At 31.4% G+C, this 16,496-nt stretch overlaps 1 pseudogene; it reads right to left on the reverse strand.

Moving 5' to 3' along the window:
* Window positions 1-12,844: 12,844 nt before the first annotated feature.
* On the reverse strand, window positions 12,845-15,887 carry LOC145114860 (leucine-rich repeat extensin-like protein 3 pseudogene; annotated as a pseudogene).
* Window positions 15,888-16,496: the final 609 nt, after the last annotated feature.

The raw sequence follows: 16,496 nt of genomic DNA on the forward strand, positions 1-16,496 counted from the left end.
TTTTGTTAAAAACATATTCATATAATTTTATATAAATGTAAATTATGTCAAAAATTAAATTAAAATCTCTTAAATATTTACCAATTCAATTTTTATCATAGATTTTGGTTATAAGTTCAAATTTAATTTATACTTTTGTATATAAATTACTTTTAACTTTATAAAGTATTTTGAAATTTTATTTATATTAACTAGATTGAATTATTATTTTAATAATAAGACTTTTCGATCCTCAGTTCATGGTTATTTATCAATTAAAAGTGTTAATCATGAAATCATAAATTATATCTTTTCATGTCAACGAGCGTTGCGAAAATATGATTCAAAACAATATATTTATAAAACGAAATACAAATGTTATATTATAAATATTTTTTTAATTTTGAGTTTTGAGGTATTTATGTAAATATGTATCATTATATTTATTAATGGACTGTTTATATATAACTTATTTCAAAAATATAATAATGTTATTTTGTTTGAGTTTTGGGTAAGAAGTTTAGATTGGATTTAAAGTTTTGAAGTTAATGTGAACTCTCAATATTTTTAACCATATAATTACTCATACGCAACACACGACATGCGTCTAGTTATAATTATAATAGGCGAATGTCCGCGTGTTGCTTGGGATATAAAAAAATAATTTATATTAAAAAATAACTAAATCATTGTTATTAACAATTAAATAATAATTTCATAAAAAATATAAAAAATGATTTTTAGTATTGTTATTATGTTGAACTATATTATAAGAGATAAGGTTGGAACTTGAAGTTGTTTTGCATATACAAAGTTATATGATTAAAATAGAAAAAAAATTAATTTTTAAAAATAAATAAATCGTTATTGTTATCTATTAAATAATAATTTCATATTAAATTAAAACGTTTATATTAAATATTATCATTATGTAGAAAATACGATAATAGAGACATCTTTTTATCTATCTTAAATTTTATCATTCTGTACAACATATGATAATAGAGACAACTTTTTATCTTAAATATTAAAAAAAATGTTTTGTATCATAAATATTACCATAATTATGTAGAACATATGATAATAGTGACGTCTTTTATAAGGTTAATACTTTAAATTGTATTACATACAGGGTTGTAAAATTTGTCTAACACAACCAAATACTAGGCATTTTCTTTAACTCGGCCTCCAATGGAAGCGAGTTTGCCTAACTCAGCCAGAAGACACTCGGATCCTTATTAAACTCGATCCAAATCTAAAAAATACGGTCCAAAATCATTTTCGAAATTGTGAAATTTAATTGGTCACTTGTCGACAAAGACAATCTCACCAAAGAATACACTCAACGTCCTACAAAGTTAAATGCAAGGAAGATCTCATGGCTTAGTCCCTTTGAAATATTTCACAACTTTTCCTATTTATAGAGGAGAATACATTCTCTTGTTTACTTTCACGATCAATGTGGGATGAAGACATTTTAATTAAACTCATTTCTTTATTTGCCAATAATTTCATTTTGTTAAATAAAATATTAAATAATAAAAATAAAACGTTATCCAGAAAATTTATTGTTCAATAGTTCCATTTTTCAGTAATCTCGTAAGTTGCTATAAAAAATTAAGTTTTTATTGAATAACTTTTTGTTAAATCCTAAAATCATAAATTCAGTTAGGTACTTAATATAGAAAGTTTGTTTATATGTGTTTTCATGATTCAAAATGTCATTATCAAATGAATTCATTTATAAAATATAATCGAGTATATATTTCGTGCTTTTGAATCAAAGTGATTTTTCAAACAATTATAATTTTATGTTTAGGTAGATTTTTTTATATTTATATAACATTATGTAACTTATAATATTATTATAAACAATTTGAATAATCATGGGAGTTTCAAATGTATGTGGTGAAAGGAAAATGCTTCATTTATCGGTCCAAATTGATCAAACTCGGACCGATTCAGCTTAATATACCAAACTACATAACGTTTTTTCTATTGAAACCCGGTTTGTATATATATTTTGTGTTTTTGAATCAAATTTATTTTTCAAACAATTATAATTTTATGTTTAGGTAACTTATTTATAATATTATTATAAACAATTTGAAAAATCATGGGAGCTTCAAATGTATGTGCTGAAAGGAAAATGCTTCCTTTATCGGTCCAAATTGATCTAACTCAGACCGATTCAACTCAATATACCAAACTACATAACGGGTTTTCAACTGAAACTCTGTTTGAACCTAAAAAAATCTTGTTCAAAACCATTTTCGGGATTCTAAAACTTAAATGGACAGTTGCCAATAAAGACAATTTCACCAAAGAATACCCTTAACATCCTAAAAAGGTACGCATAAGGAAGTTCTCATGGTTTAGTCCCTTTGAAACATTTCACAACCTTTCCTATTTATAGAAGAGGAAACGTTCTCTTGTTTACTCTCACCATCGATGTGGGATGAAGACATTGTAATAAAACACGTTTTCTTGTTTATAAAACATTATTCAACACTTTTAGTAAAACACCCTTTCTCTTGTTTACCCTTTCTTTATTGTTCAATAGTTCCATTTTTCTATAATCTCGTAAGTTGCTATCCAAAAAAGTAAGTTTTTATTGAATAACTTTTTGTTCAATTCTAAAATCATAAATTCAGTTAGGTACTTAATATAGAAACTTTGTTTATATGTATTTTCAAGATTCAAAAGTTCATTATAAAAAGAATTCATTTATAAAATATAATCTGTGTATATATTTCGTGCTTTTGATCAAATCGAATTTTCAAACAATTATAATTTTATGTTTAGGTAGATTTTGTTTTATATTTATATAACATTATGTAACTTTTTTTAAAATATCATTGGAAACAATTTGAAAAATCATGGGAGTTTCAAATGTATGTAGTGAAAGGAAAAATGCTTCTTTTATGGTCCAAATAGGTCAAACTCGGACCGATTCAACTAAATATACCAAACTACATATTATTTTTTCTAGTGAAACCCAGTTTGTATATATTTCGTGCTTTTAAATCAAAGTGATTTTTCAAACAGTTATAATTTTAGGTTTAGGTAGATGCTTTTTTATATTTATATAAAATTATGTAACTTATTTATAATATTATTATAAATAATTTGAAAAATCATGGGAGTTTCAAATGTTTGTTGTGAAAGAAAAATGATTCCTTTATCGGTCCAAATTGATCCAGCTCCGGTTCAACTCAATATATCCAACTACATAATTTTTTTTCTAACTGAAACACGGTTTAAACCTGAAAAAATTCGGTTCAAACCCATTTTTGGAATTCTAAAAGTTAACTGGACACTTGCCAATATAGACAATCTCACAAAATAATACCTTCAAAATCCTACAAAGGTAGGCATTAGGAAGTTCTCATGGTTTGGTCCCTTTGAAACATTTCACAGCATTTCCTATTTATAGAAGAGCAAACATTCTCTTGTTTACTCACCATCGATGTGGGATGAAGACATTGTAATAAAACACCCTTTCTTGTTTATAGAACATTATTTAACTTATTTATAATATTATTGTAAAGAAATTGAAAAGTAATGGGAGTTTCAAATGAATGTGGTGAAATGAAGTTAAAAAAGGGGGTTTCAAATGCATGAGATTCAAGAAAAAATGCTAGCTTTATAAGTATGTATGATAAATGTCATCTTCCTAACACCATATTGATTTGAAACTTACATAACTCTTCATTTTTCCTTATTAATTTTATATATTATTATTAAGCTTTCAATTTAATAAGGTATATGAAAGGTTTTATAATAATTATTTGTAATTTTTTATTACTATAAAGATGTCAATTGTTTTGAGTAATACATATAAATCACATACGAAGATCATATGGGAAATTGAATATAAAGAAAGAATAGAACGCCTTAATTTATGTTGATTGAAGGTTTTTTTTACTACATTTCGAGGTAAGCCTATAATTTTAAAAGTTTTATTTATATGATTTTATATATTATCAAAGTAATTTAATAATTTTCATTATATTTCATATATTTAAAAATGAATGTTGAGTTATATGAAATAAATTTTAAAAAAAGTAAAATACAATTAAAAGTAACTGATATAATGAAAATTATTAAGTTACTCTAATAATATAAAAAATCCTATAAATTAAACTTTTAAAATTGTAAGCTTACCTCGAACATAGTCAAAAAAACCTTCAACCAACACAAATAAATCTTTTATATTCTTTCTTTATATTCAATTTTTCCTATTGTATGTGATTTGTATGTATTACTCAGTCTTGAATGTGATACTCCAAACATCAATTTTTTGCTTGGAGCATCTCTATGATTCTTCTTTATCAAGAAAATTAGTTTGATTGCAGGAAAGTGAAGAACAGTCATCAAGTTTCTATGGTTGAATGGTGTCAAATGAAGAAAAAAGAGCCAAAAAAACGAATATGGATTTTTCTGTTTAAGCAGAGAAGACAGAGTTATTTTCTTTGGATTTATATATATATATATATATATATATATATATATATATATATATATATATATATATATATATATATATATATATATATATATATAACCATCCAATTTTCTTATTTATTTTATTGTAGTTTTTTCTATTTTGATTATGTTTAGTTTATATTAATTTTTGGTTAGGTTATCCTTAACAAGATATTTACAAGACAATATTTAAAATATAACATCTTTTTTAACATTAGATATGTAATCATGACTGACTTATCGTGATATGTTCTTTATATGAAAGTGTTTTTTTCCATCCTATTATGACAACAATTATATATGGCATTTAAAGAAATATATATTATATATGATTTGTTTAACCTATATATCCACCTATGTATTTTCTAAATTTAAAATTAAATATCTTTATGTTTAAGAATTGAAGGGATTAAAATGATGCATCAAAACTAATTATTTAGATGAGAAATATCTTATATATATATATATATATATATATATATATATATATATATATATAGAGAGAGAGAGAGAGAGAGAGAATTGAAAGAATGGTCTATGTATTATGTCACGACTTGCAAGTTTGGTCCAAAAAGGTTTCGACTAGCACCAGAGATTCAAAATTTTGATTTTCTTGTGAGTTTGGTCCAAAATTTTCAAAACGTTTTATAAATACATATTTGCTTTAGGTATTTTCCTTTTTCCCTTTTTTTAATTATTTTGTCATTTTTCTAATTAAAAAGAAAAGACAAAAAAATCTCTCTCTCTCTCTCTCACGCTCTCACATCTCACATTATGTTCTTTATCACATCTTCAAATCAAAACACCTCACACATACACAAGAACAACTAGCCACTAGAAACCCAAATCTGTCACCACTACACTTCATTCAAAGTCCAAACATACACAAGAAATCGTATTCCGACAAACCCCTTCATCTCCGGTGTAACATACACGTTCAGTTATCGTGTTTTATTTAAAAACGAATATTGTTTAATATATGATTTTCAGTGTTGAGTTCTAACAAGATAGTTTTATGAAGAATTAAAATAAAATTATGTTTAGAATCATTTGGAAAATATTGAAAGTCTTATGAGATTCCGATCAAAAATCAACTATTGAAATTAACGAAAATATAAAGTTGGAAATAAATAAAAATAAGGTTTTTAAAAGTTGTAGATTATCTCGTTAGAAACATTTAGGCGAAAACCTCATCGAAATCCGAGTTATAACGAAGAAGTTATGACCAATCGAAGATCCGCGACAAAAACCGACAAACCACTATTTAGCGTAAAAAGTGAATTTTCAATAAACTACTTTTTAGCTTTAGTGATCTAAATGAAAGTCGTAGTATTCGTTAAACCGAGAATTTTCATAAAAAGAACGTCAAAATCTGACTTCGTATGAGGAAGTTATGATTTTTCTAAATTTCGGTATAGCAGTATACAGCTAAAAACTCGAAATAAAGATCGAGTGATTTTTAGCCGACACAACCTAAACGAGAATCGAAGGTCTCATCAATAGTAGTACAACGGTAAAAATACAGACGAAAACGGACGCCGGATGAAGAAGTTATGAATTTTTAACGGATTTTCCTGTCCCGGTCTGTTAAAAATAATAATATTAAAAATAAAGTCAAAATTAGCCAGCGGAGTCTAAATGAAAGTTGTAGAGTATAATCCCGCCTACGTTTGCATATAAAGAACGTCGAAAACGGAGCTCGTATACGAAAGTTATGAATTTTTGAAGTTTGGGGCACAAAATCCGAGAAATTTCGAATGCATGGCTCGGAATCAGCCACGTACCACCCTCGCAAGCCTGCCCCGTGTCCAAGATGATGACTCATCCGAAGGCGCGGCCCAATCCGGATCCGATGTGTGTCATCGCGGTGGAGGCGTCCGAAGCGAGACGCGTGTGCAGCCCCTCCTTCCGACGCGTAGCCTTCTACTCGCCACCTGTCCGACGCGTGCCTTCTTCTCCTCCCTTCGGAACCGAGCCCTCGCACCCTATATAAGGGAGGTGCGAACCCTCCCGGTTTTGGTTGGATTTTTGCACACTTTTTCACTTTAAACCTTCTTTCAAGCTATTTTACATCCCCCGAAGCCCCGGGATCATACCTAAGACCCGAAGAACGTCCCGAAGTGTCCGAAGACCCCGAGAAATTTATCTTTTCGGTTTGAAGCTCAACCCTCGCAAGGCCCGGTTTTCAATAAAGCTCCTGGTTTTCATCGAAGAAAGTTAATTATAGAAACGAAGTGCTGCCCAAATTACTATTTTAACCTTCGGTTATTTCACGGTGAGTTCAAATTATAGGAATAATTGTATGTTATGTGTTATATGTTCAATATTCTCTCCCGTGTTATTATGATAATGAGCTATACCTTTGACCACGAAGTGAATGATTAAGCATCACTTGGGTATTGGTATGTAGCCTTTGACCATGAAGTGAATGAGTAAGCATCACTTTGGCATTGGCAGAATGCTAGATAGGGTTGAAAGCCTGTAAATTCTAGCAAAATGTTAACTCAGAAATCATTTATTTTCTGTGCCACTTGGGCTGAAGTCTTATTGATGTATATCAAGTTGAAATCGTTGTATCTCATTGATTGTAAAACTTTGAATCATATCATTTGTTGATATGGAAAGATTGTCACATGATTCACATATGCCTTTGTTGTTCTTTGTTCCTCTTTGCTTCTGTCATATTTGTATACATATGGCATAACGTTATATTGTATCTATTTTTGAACTCACTAAGTGTCACCGCTTATCCCTCTCAGTGTTTAACTATTGCATGTAATAAGGATTCAGTATAGACACATACTGTTGGAAGATTTAGAATAGTTAATAATATTACTTTTGTATTTAGTGATCGTGTATGTATAAAATTATAATTTCCTGGGTAGTTATGTAATATACTAAAACTTAGTCGGTTTGTATCCAGTCTTTTGTAATTAAACTATCAATGTAAAATATTGTTTATGAATATGCATGTAGCATGTTTTGGAGTAATATGATGTAGTTTTAGAGAGGGGTTCTCTCATCCGGCATATATCGACGCGTCATTCATTAGGTCTCGCCATGTCACTATCCTCACCATCGTTGGGGTTACCACCATCATCATCATGGCCTAAGAAACCAGTGGCTGCCATGGAAATCGAGACCTATACCACTGCTTTTTTCTCGTAGTCATCGTCGTAGAAGGACAAATATGAAGCTCGAGGTCATCACAACAAACTCTAGCTTTGATTAGGGTTTCGTCGATGTTGCGTTTGTGAAGGGTTGAAGTGAGAACGGACGGAGTCGTGTTTGTAGCTGAAAATTCCCCCAACTCTGTTCGTTCGATCGTTGTTTTGAGGGAATATACTGTCAGCCATGGTTACCCCTATTTCATGCGTCACCTTGCACTTTCTCCATTCTAATGTCACTTCTCCATTCTTCCCCCTCTTTGTTTTGTGTTAGGTTAAAACCCTAAATAGGATCTAGCACAACCCAAATGGTGTATTGGAGACCTACAGGTGTCGGAGATGAAAGTGGTGACGGGAGAAGATACGGGAGGAGGGTCACCAGGGAAGGGAAGTGAACATAAATAGAGGTATGAGTGATGATTATTTTATAGTTGCACCCAGATCTCATACTCCTCAAACGAAAAACAAAAGATGCTTCTGATGAATTTGGTATTGAGTTCTTGAAAAACGAAATTGATTTTAGATTTGAAAAATGAAATCAATTTCTAGAAACGAAAAACAAAAATCAATCTCATATTCAAAATATGAGGATGAATACACACACAAACATACACACCAAATCGATTTTAGATTTGATTTCAAGGAGTTAATCTAGATGTGTGTAGAGAATATAGTGACATTGATGAGTGTGTGTGTGTGTGTTTAATTAAAATATGCTTCAGATTTTGGTAAAAATGCTTCAAATTTATGAAAAACGTCAAATATGGTGATTAAGCTAATTATAGAGAAGGATATTAATATACCTTTCTTTGGACATGAGAGAGAGAGAGAGAGAGAGAGTTTTGTCTTTTTTTAATTTCTTTTTTATTTTTCTTTTAATTAGAAAAGTATTTAAATAAATAAATAAAAACTAAAAAAGAAAAAGTAAGGGAAAAATTGTCATTATCAAAAATTTCAAAACAAATTGGACCAAACTCACAACAAAATAAAAAATATGGACCTTTGGTGCTAGTCCAAATCTTTTTGGACCAAACTTGCGAGTTGTCACATAACACATGGACCATTCTTGCAATTTTTTCATATATATATATATATATATATATATATATATATATATATATATATATATATATATATATATATATATATATATATATATATATATTTCCAAGCACCACATTCATTTGAAACTCCCACTACAACTCAATAGTTTTCTAATATATGTATATTTTTTACTTACAACTCATAAATTATTTAATTATGGTTATTAATAATGAATGACTAATGACTTTTTATATTCCTCTCATTTATAACTTTATAACTTATATTAGTAGTATATAATTAAGTTTTGCTCACTAAAAACATTCACGTGTTGAAGTGATTTTTTATTTAAATATGATAAAATAAAAAATTAGTGTTATTGAATCTTTGGATAATAATGTTTGTATATATCTAATTTATGTTGATTTTGTGTGTGTGTGTGTGTATATATATATATATATATATATATATATATATATATATATATATATATATATATTAAGATCTGTATGTGTAAAATATGTTTTTGTTAATACAAGTGTTATAATAGATGTTTTAATTTTTTAAGTTATTAAAAGTTATAGTGTTTATTTTTCATATATTTTGTTATTCATTATATATAGATCTTTTTTAATACAAATGTTATAATAGATGTTTTAGTATTTTTATGTTATTAAAAGTTGTAACGTTTATTTTATTTTTTTTTCATTTGTTTTGTTATTCGTTACATATAGATTATCATACGTTTTATATATAATTTACACAACTTTAAACGGTTTATAAAATTATTAAATAATAATATACATCACAATGAATTAAAACTATAATATTTAAGGAAACTAAGAGATTAATTATAGGTTTGTTTTACTACTAACATTGGTTTTCAAAGTAGAAATATTAAATAATAATTTGTTTATATTTTAACTATATAATTGTATTCTCATGTAACGGGTGGGGATTCGCCTAGTGTTTTTGTGTGTGTGTGTGTGTGAGGTTTAAAGGACAACAATTATATAATTTGTTTTAATGCCTTTTCACCCCTATTGAATATTGGAATTTGAGATTGGAAGCATCACATATGTTTAGGAAATAAGAGCCATTCGTCTTGTTTCCAGTTCCCAAGCAAAAGATGAAAGCATTTTGGCCCATCATATGTACTTCTTCAAGTTAGAGCTTTGGTTTTTTACTTTCAAAATGGCCAACTTTTTCCTGTAAAAACTGCAATAATTCTCATGATGGTTGCCCATGAATTGACAAAATTTGTAACTTATTGTCAAGTTTGGATGTTAGAAACAGACAAATTATGACGTTGATGTTCATCCTTTATCATTGTTAAATGGTTTTGAAGTTAAAATAATTATTTTTGCTAAAATTAGTTAACTTGTATAGAAGTAATCAAAAAAATAATTGCAAGTTTTTGAAATTTATAAAATGACATTAGACATAAAAATGAAAAGCGAAAACTTTTCAAAAATTATTTGAAATAGTTTTTAGACTAAGTTGTTTGTTCTAACTTCTTGCTAGTTTAATAAAATTCCGCCGTTCAATATATATATATATATATATATATATATATATATATATATATATATATATATATATATATATATATATATTCAGAAATATATATATATATATATATATATATATATATATATATATATATATATATATTTCTGAATCGATTATTAATATTCAACCTCTAAAAATCACTCATTTCCGAGCTTTTTGTTTAAAAAAATATTTTAAGCCACTAATTCTGAATAAAGTTTTTTTTCTTTCAATCGTGTTTTTATTAAAAGCTGTTAAAATCTTTTAGAAGTTCGTTGCAGAACATACCCTAACTATATAATATTAATTCTTCAAACTAATTATTTTGTTAACAAGAAAATAACACTCGACAATGTATGCTTTTGAGTTTTGACTTTATCAATTCTCATTGTTTTCTTAGATTTTGCTGGTGTCATCATCTTTATGTTTAGAGAACAAGTTAAGAGAAATTAACATTACTTCTTAATTAATTTAGATGTATTTAGTGTGAATCCCATGTCTTGTTTTGCTTGGTAAACTAGGAAAGATGTGTTTCAGTGTTACCATGTACAGTAATATTCTAAACCCAATGTGATAGCCAAATAATTAATTTCCAAATCTACCTAAAGTTATATATTAAGTTATTAGTAAGCTTACGACAAAGCTTGTAAGTTGTTCAAACTTCTTATTGTCTAACAATGTAGTCTTCTAACCGAACTACCAAATCATAATCTTCTAACAATGTATGACATGTATTGTTACAAACTCGTCCACTTAAATTCTCATGTTATTGTCAGTGTTAGACAAAGTTTTTTATAATATTATCGGTTATAGAACTTTCATTCGTTTTTATTATGTCATATTTTAAAAGAAAAATATTTGAATTTAAATCAGAGACTATATTATTGAAATGAAGAATTCCAAACTTCCTACTTACATGAAATGTAAAGAACTCCCAACAAATTAAAAGAAAAAACCCACCAAGTGAGTCATTGATTGACACAAGGCCACAAGGTTTTGACATTTTTGGAGGTACCAACTAGTGAAGGTTCTTTACATCACATTACCATTCAAATAAAGGGAAGGTGCTCATTCAAGAATATGTTTAGGGCAATTTGGAGTTTCTCTCTCTTTGTTTGGACCAAAATAGACCAAGGGCAATAAATATGTATCATGTGGTTGTGATAATGGTCATGGTTGTGGCAAGCAAACACTTTGGTCAAGCAACACTTTGGTCGTGTTTCTGGTGCACGAGGAGCATGCCACTAGTTTTGGCAAATAAAGGAAGTCCATCAGGAATATCTATTTACATGGTTCTGTTTATAAAAACCAGGATTAGAGGAGACAACAGTACGTTCTTAAAGTTTTGGCAATATGAATGGTGTTAAATGTGTTATTACGTTTTCTTGTGTATTCATTCAATGAAAAAGTTCTTTTGTTGTTTTTAGTTGTAAAAAAATCTTGTTAGTAATTAATCTTAAGGTTATAATTATATCTTAAAATGATATTAAACTTTGTCAAAGTCGTTCGACACACACAAACTCAAGTTTTAAACTTTAAAAAAGTGAGGGAACCGTAATGATGGTTGATGGCCTTTACTTTGGTTATTTAGCATTTAACATGTTAATTTCATTTTATAGGGCATGAAAGGAACAATAAACGTGTGGGTTAGTTTAGTAATTTACTCCATTTTCAAATTTGAAATAATCTTTAGGAGAACTAATAAAAAAAATATATAGCAATCCTCCATATTCAATCCCAATGGAGAAAGAATCAAGATCTTGAAGCAACAATATTACATATAATTTGTTTGGATCCCAAAAAAAAATCATAAATTTTTATTTAACAATCTACAAACATGTACCATGGTTAGATAAATATCTAAAAATAAATAAATAAATAAATCAAACTTTTATAAATTTATCGATAAAATAAAAGTAAATTTTTTGATCATTAAAAACACACCCTCTAATCTACTCTTAATTCACGGGACAAAACCATCAACCATTTAGGGAGAGACGCAATTTAACCACTAAATAAGTGCACAATAAATAACGAGTTAACAATTTTATAAGATCTCAACTCAAATTTTTATTGAGATTTTTTATATTTGTAGCTTGGCTTTATTATTATTAAAGGTATACTCTTCATACATATCTTTAAGTTGGTAAAACTTCTGAATAAAACTTGTTTTCTATGTTAGGGTTTTGATAAATATTTTTACGCAATTTAAGCTACATCAAGAAGAAATGATCATTTTTAAACATGCTAGATTTGCAAAAACATTTAATCCAAATCGAGAATCTACACATAAAACAAAAACAAAGAAAAGCAGCTCTTTTAGACCATCAAAAAGCATTATCTTTCAACAAATTACGACTTTAAATAAAGTAGTTCAATGGAATTTTCAACCAATCTTTATGTAATTTATTATTACTACACCAAATAGTATGATCCAATAAGAGTTGACTATTTCACATGAATCTCCTCAAAATCCCACAAATCAGTGATTCAAACTTCAAGATCTATGATTTTTGTAAAGTAACATCAATCAAAATTCAAGATGTGAGAATTAGTCAAACTTCAACAGCATTTGCAGATCATACGAGTAAAAAATGAAGACAAGCATAAATCAGAAATAAAAAAAGCTTCACGATGATAATTAATTAATAGAAATACAAGTAAAAATGTTGATGATTATACTATAAAATTTGAAAACAAAAGTATGATAATAACAATAAAAACCCAGAAAAACCAAAACCAGTTGCAGTAGCAACCGATGATGGATATTCTCTATACATAAAACATCTCTGAAACCTACAAATTTTCCCTGGCAATTTATTTTCACAAATCGAATTATCTCATAACAATTTCGAATAAATATTGGGGGAAAGAATCCTCCTCTTACCTCTTTTTTTTTTCTTCCATTCTTGCGTCTTTGATTATCTGTTTTTCTGAAGATGATCATGTAATAATGCCCGCAAAAATCTAATCCTGATGTTTCGTCATCACTAGATTGTGATGAAAAATTCGACAATGGTGGTTGTAGTGTAATAATTGCAGGGCTTTGTTGGAGTTTTGAGTACGAGAATTACAGGAAAATTCTTAAAAGAATCAATAGAAGGGTGGTGGAGGAGGAGATGCGTATGTGACTCCAATTACAGGAGGTAGTGGGCCCTCGTATGATGGAGCTGGAGGTGGTGGGCTCTCGTATATTACTGGTGGAGGTGAAGGATGGTGGATTGGTGGCGGTGAATTGTGGTGGACTGGAGGAGGCGAGGAGGGTGAGGGTGGTGGCGGTGAGTATTCTGTGCAAGGAGGTGGTGGTGGTGGAGGTTCTATACAGAGAGGGGGTAATGGTGGAGGTGGAGAATGGACTGGTGGAGGTGGAGAATGGACTAGTGGAGGTGGTGAATGATATGTCGGTGGTGGAGGTGAAGAGTAGATATAGGATGGTGGTGGAGGTGAATGGTGTGGTGGAGGAGGTGAATGGTGTGGTGGAGGTGGTGAGTTATAGTAGTAAGGAAGGGGAGGAGGTGGGGAATAAAAGTGTGGGGGAGGTGGAGATGCAGCGGGAGGTGGTGGTGGTGGTGGTGGTCTTACACAATAAGGCGGAGTTATTGAAGGAGGTGGAGGTGATGGAGGAGGTGGTGACGGTGGTGGTGGAGATGGAGGGGGTGGTGGCGGTGGTGGAGGTGGAGGTGATGGTGAGGGCGGTGGTGGAGATGGGGGTGGAGGTGAGGGTGGTGGTGGAGAAGGTGGAGGAGGTGGTGGAGGTGAGGGTGGTGGTGGAGAAGGTGGAGGAGGTGGTGGAGGAGATGGTGGTGGGGGAGATGGTGGGGGAGGTGATGGTGGAGGTGGTGGTGGGGGAGACGGTGGAGGAGGTGATGGTGGAGGAGGTGATGGTGGAGGTGGTGGAGGGGAGTAAACTGGCGGTGGGGGTGAAGGTGGAGGTGGAGGTGGTGGAGGTGGAGGAGGTGAGTAAACTGGTGGAGGGGGAGACGGTGGAGGTGGTGGCGGTGAGTAAACAGGTGGAGGAGGTGAAGGTGGCGGCGGTGGTGGAGGAGATGGCGATGGTGGGGTATAAACAGGAGGCGATGGAGTCACAACAGGTGGTGAAGGAGTCGCAACAGGTGGCGAAAGTACAGGCACCGGAGACGGCGGTGGAGGAGATGGCAGCGCCGGAACAAACGGAGAACACCGAAAAGCACTGCAACGTATCTTCTTCGACGCAAACATCTTACACTGATTAGCCGACCTCTGTGCCGGCCTCGCCGGCAAACAATTTCTCCGATCATCAAACACTTCCAAATTCAAACAAACCGGCGGCTCCCCAGTGAAGAAATTATCAGAATAAGTAAAGTTCTCCAACCTCGGCAACCTACAAACACTTTCCGGTATACTTCCCGACAAGTAATTATGAGCCACATTAAGCTGTTCCACACTCACCAAACCAGAAATACTCTCCGGCAATGGTCCCATCAACTGATTAAAACTCACATCCAACACCGTTACCTGATTCAGCATCCCAATTTCATCCGGCAAACACGATCTCAACCCATTATGCATCATTATAATCTCATTCAACGTATCAGACATGTTCCCAATGCTCGCCGGAAGACACCCATGGAACTTGTTATTTGCCAAAACAATAACCGACACCGGCGAATTACCAAAATTATCTGGCAATTCAAATTGAAACCGGTTGTGGTTGATAAAAATGGCATCCAAGTCTTTATCAAATAGCTCTTTAGGCACATTACCTTCAAATTCATTAAACCGGATATCCAAAAACTTTAATTTCGGTAATTTAAGAACAACATTAGGGAATTTTCCGGCGAACCTGTTGTTGCTGATATCAAGCTCGAAGAGTATCTTCAGCTTCTGAAACTTTTTCGGAATTGTTCCGCAGAACCGATTGGAATTGATGTGGAACAAAGCAAGATCAGTGAGGAGTCCGAGTTCCTCCGGTAAGTACCCTGCAATGTCGCCGTGGTTGAGGTCGATTCCGGCGACTGTTCTTTCAGACCGGTTATCCGGCGCCGGAGCACAAAACACTCCGGTGTATCCACCGCACACGTCAGATCCAACCCAATCGGATGTCAGATTTTGTGGATCTGAGAGTATTGCTTGCTTCCATGCTTGTAAAGCAATGTAAGCATTTCTGAGCCTAGGGTTTTCAAAAACCAACGAAGGATCAACGGTTACATTCTCCCCACGGTCGCCGAACTCATCCAGGTAATACAGCAGCTGCCGTTGCCGGATGTACATGGCCTCACTGTCAGTGAGCGGACCAGAACCTCTAACACCGCTACCTCCGCCGTCACCATCGGAAAAACAAGAAATACGAGCAACTGATAATGTAAACAGAACAAAGTACAAGAGATTGAAGTAATGCGATGAGATGTTCTTCATCTCAAGAAATTAGACATCTGATGCTTGAGCAAAACTTTTGAAAATGAAAACCCAAAACCCAAAACTCAGAAAAGCAATCCGATGAGATTTTTGAAAATGTAGCAAGGAAAGAGGGTTTTGAGATTTGAGTGATGGAAGGAGGGATTTTTCTAGGGATTTTGGGAGAGCGTGTGAAGGGGGATGAGAGAGAAGAAGACAGCTAAATCACAGCTCAAAACCCACCAGATACTCTCTCTCTAAAAATCACTTTCTCTTTCTAAAATGTAAGAAGGGATTATTTATTGACAATTGAGGTGAAACGATGGAGCCGGCAAGGCTGCCGCCGTGGACATTTACTTAAATTTTCAAAAATATATTACATAAGAGTAAATTACACGAATAGTCCCTGTAATTTGGGTTAATTTATACATTTTGTCATTAACTTATTTTTTTAACTTGAGAGGTCTTTTACTGTTTGTTTTTGTTGTGTGTTTTGTTCCTGTCTTACCTAAAAAGATTATTTTGCCCTTGATTTTTTAATTTATTTAAATAAACACACATCAACCCCACTTCCACCTTACCTTATATTACCTTACCCACCCCACCTTATTTAAATAAATTAAAAAATCAAGGGCAAAATAGTTTTTTTAGTTAAGACAGAGACCAAGCACGCAAGAAGTACAAACTGTAGTAACCTTCCGAGTTAAAAAAAATAAGTTAGGAACCAAACGTACAAAATTACTCTAAACCATAATGACCATTTGTGTAATTTATTACATAATTATAACCATATACTATATTGCAAAATCTTCAACTAACCATCATTTTAAGCAAATGAATATTTACTCAAATTTTCGAACTTGCGAGGATTCTTATTTAAAACTTGAATTTGTGGAT

Source organism: Lactuca virosa, chromosome 5, assembly GCF_052849685.1.
Source record: "Lactuca virosa cultivar CGN04683 chromosome 5, Lactuca_virosa_CGN04683_v6, whole genome shotgun sequence".
In the NCBI taxonomy this organism is placed as follows: Eukaryota; Viridiplantae; Streptophyta; class Magnoliopsida; order Asterales; family Asteraceae; genus Lactuca; species Lactuca virosa.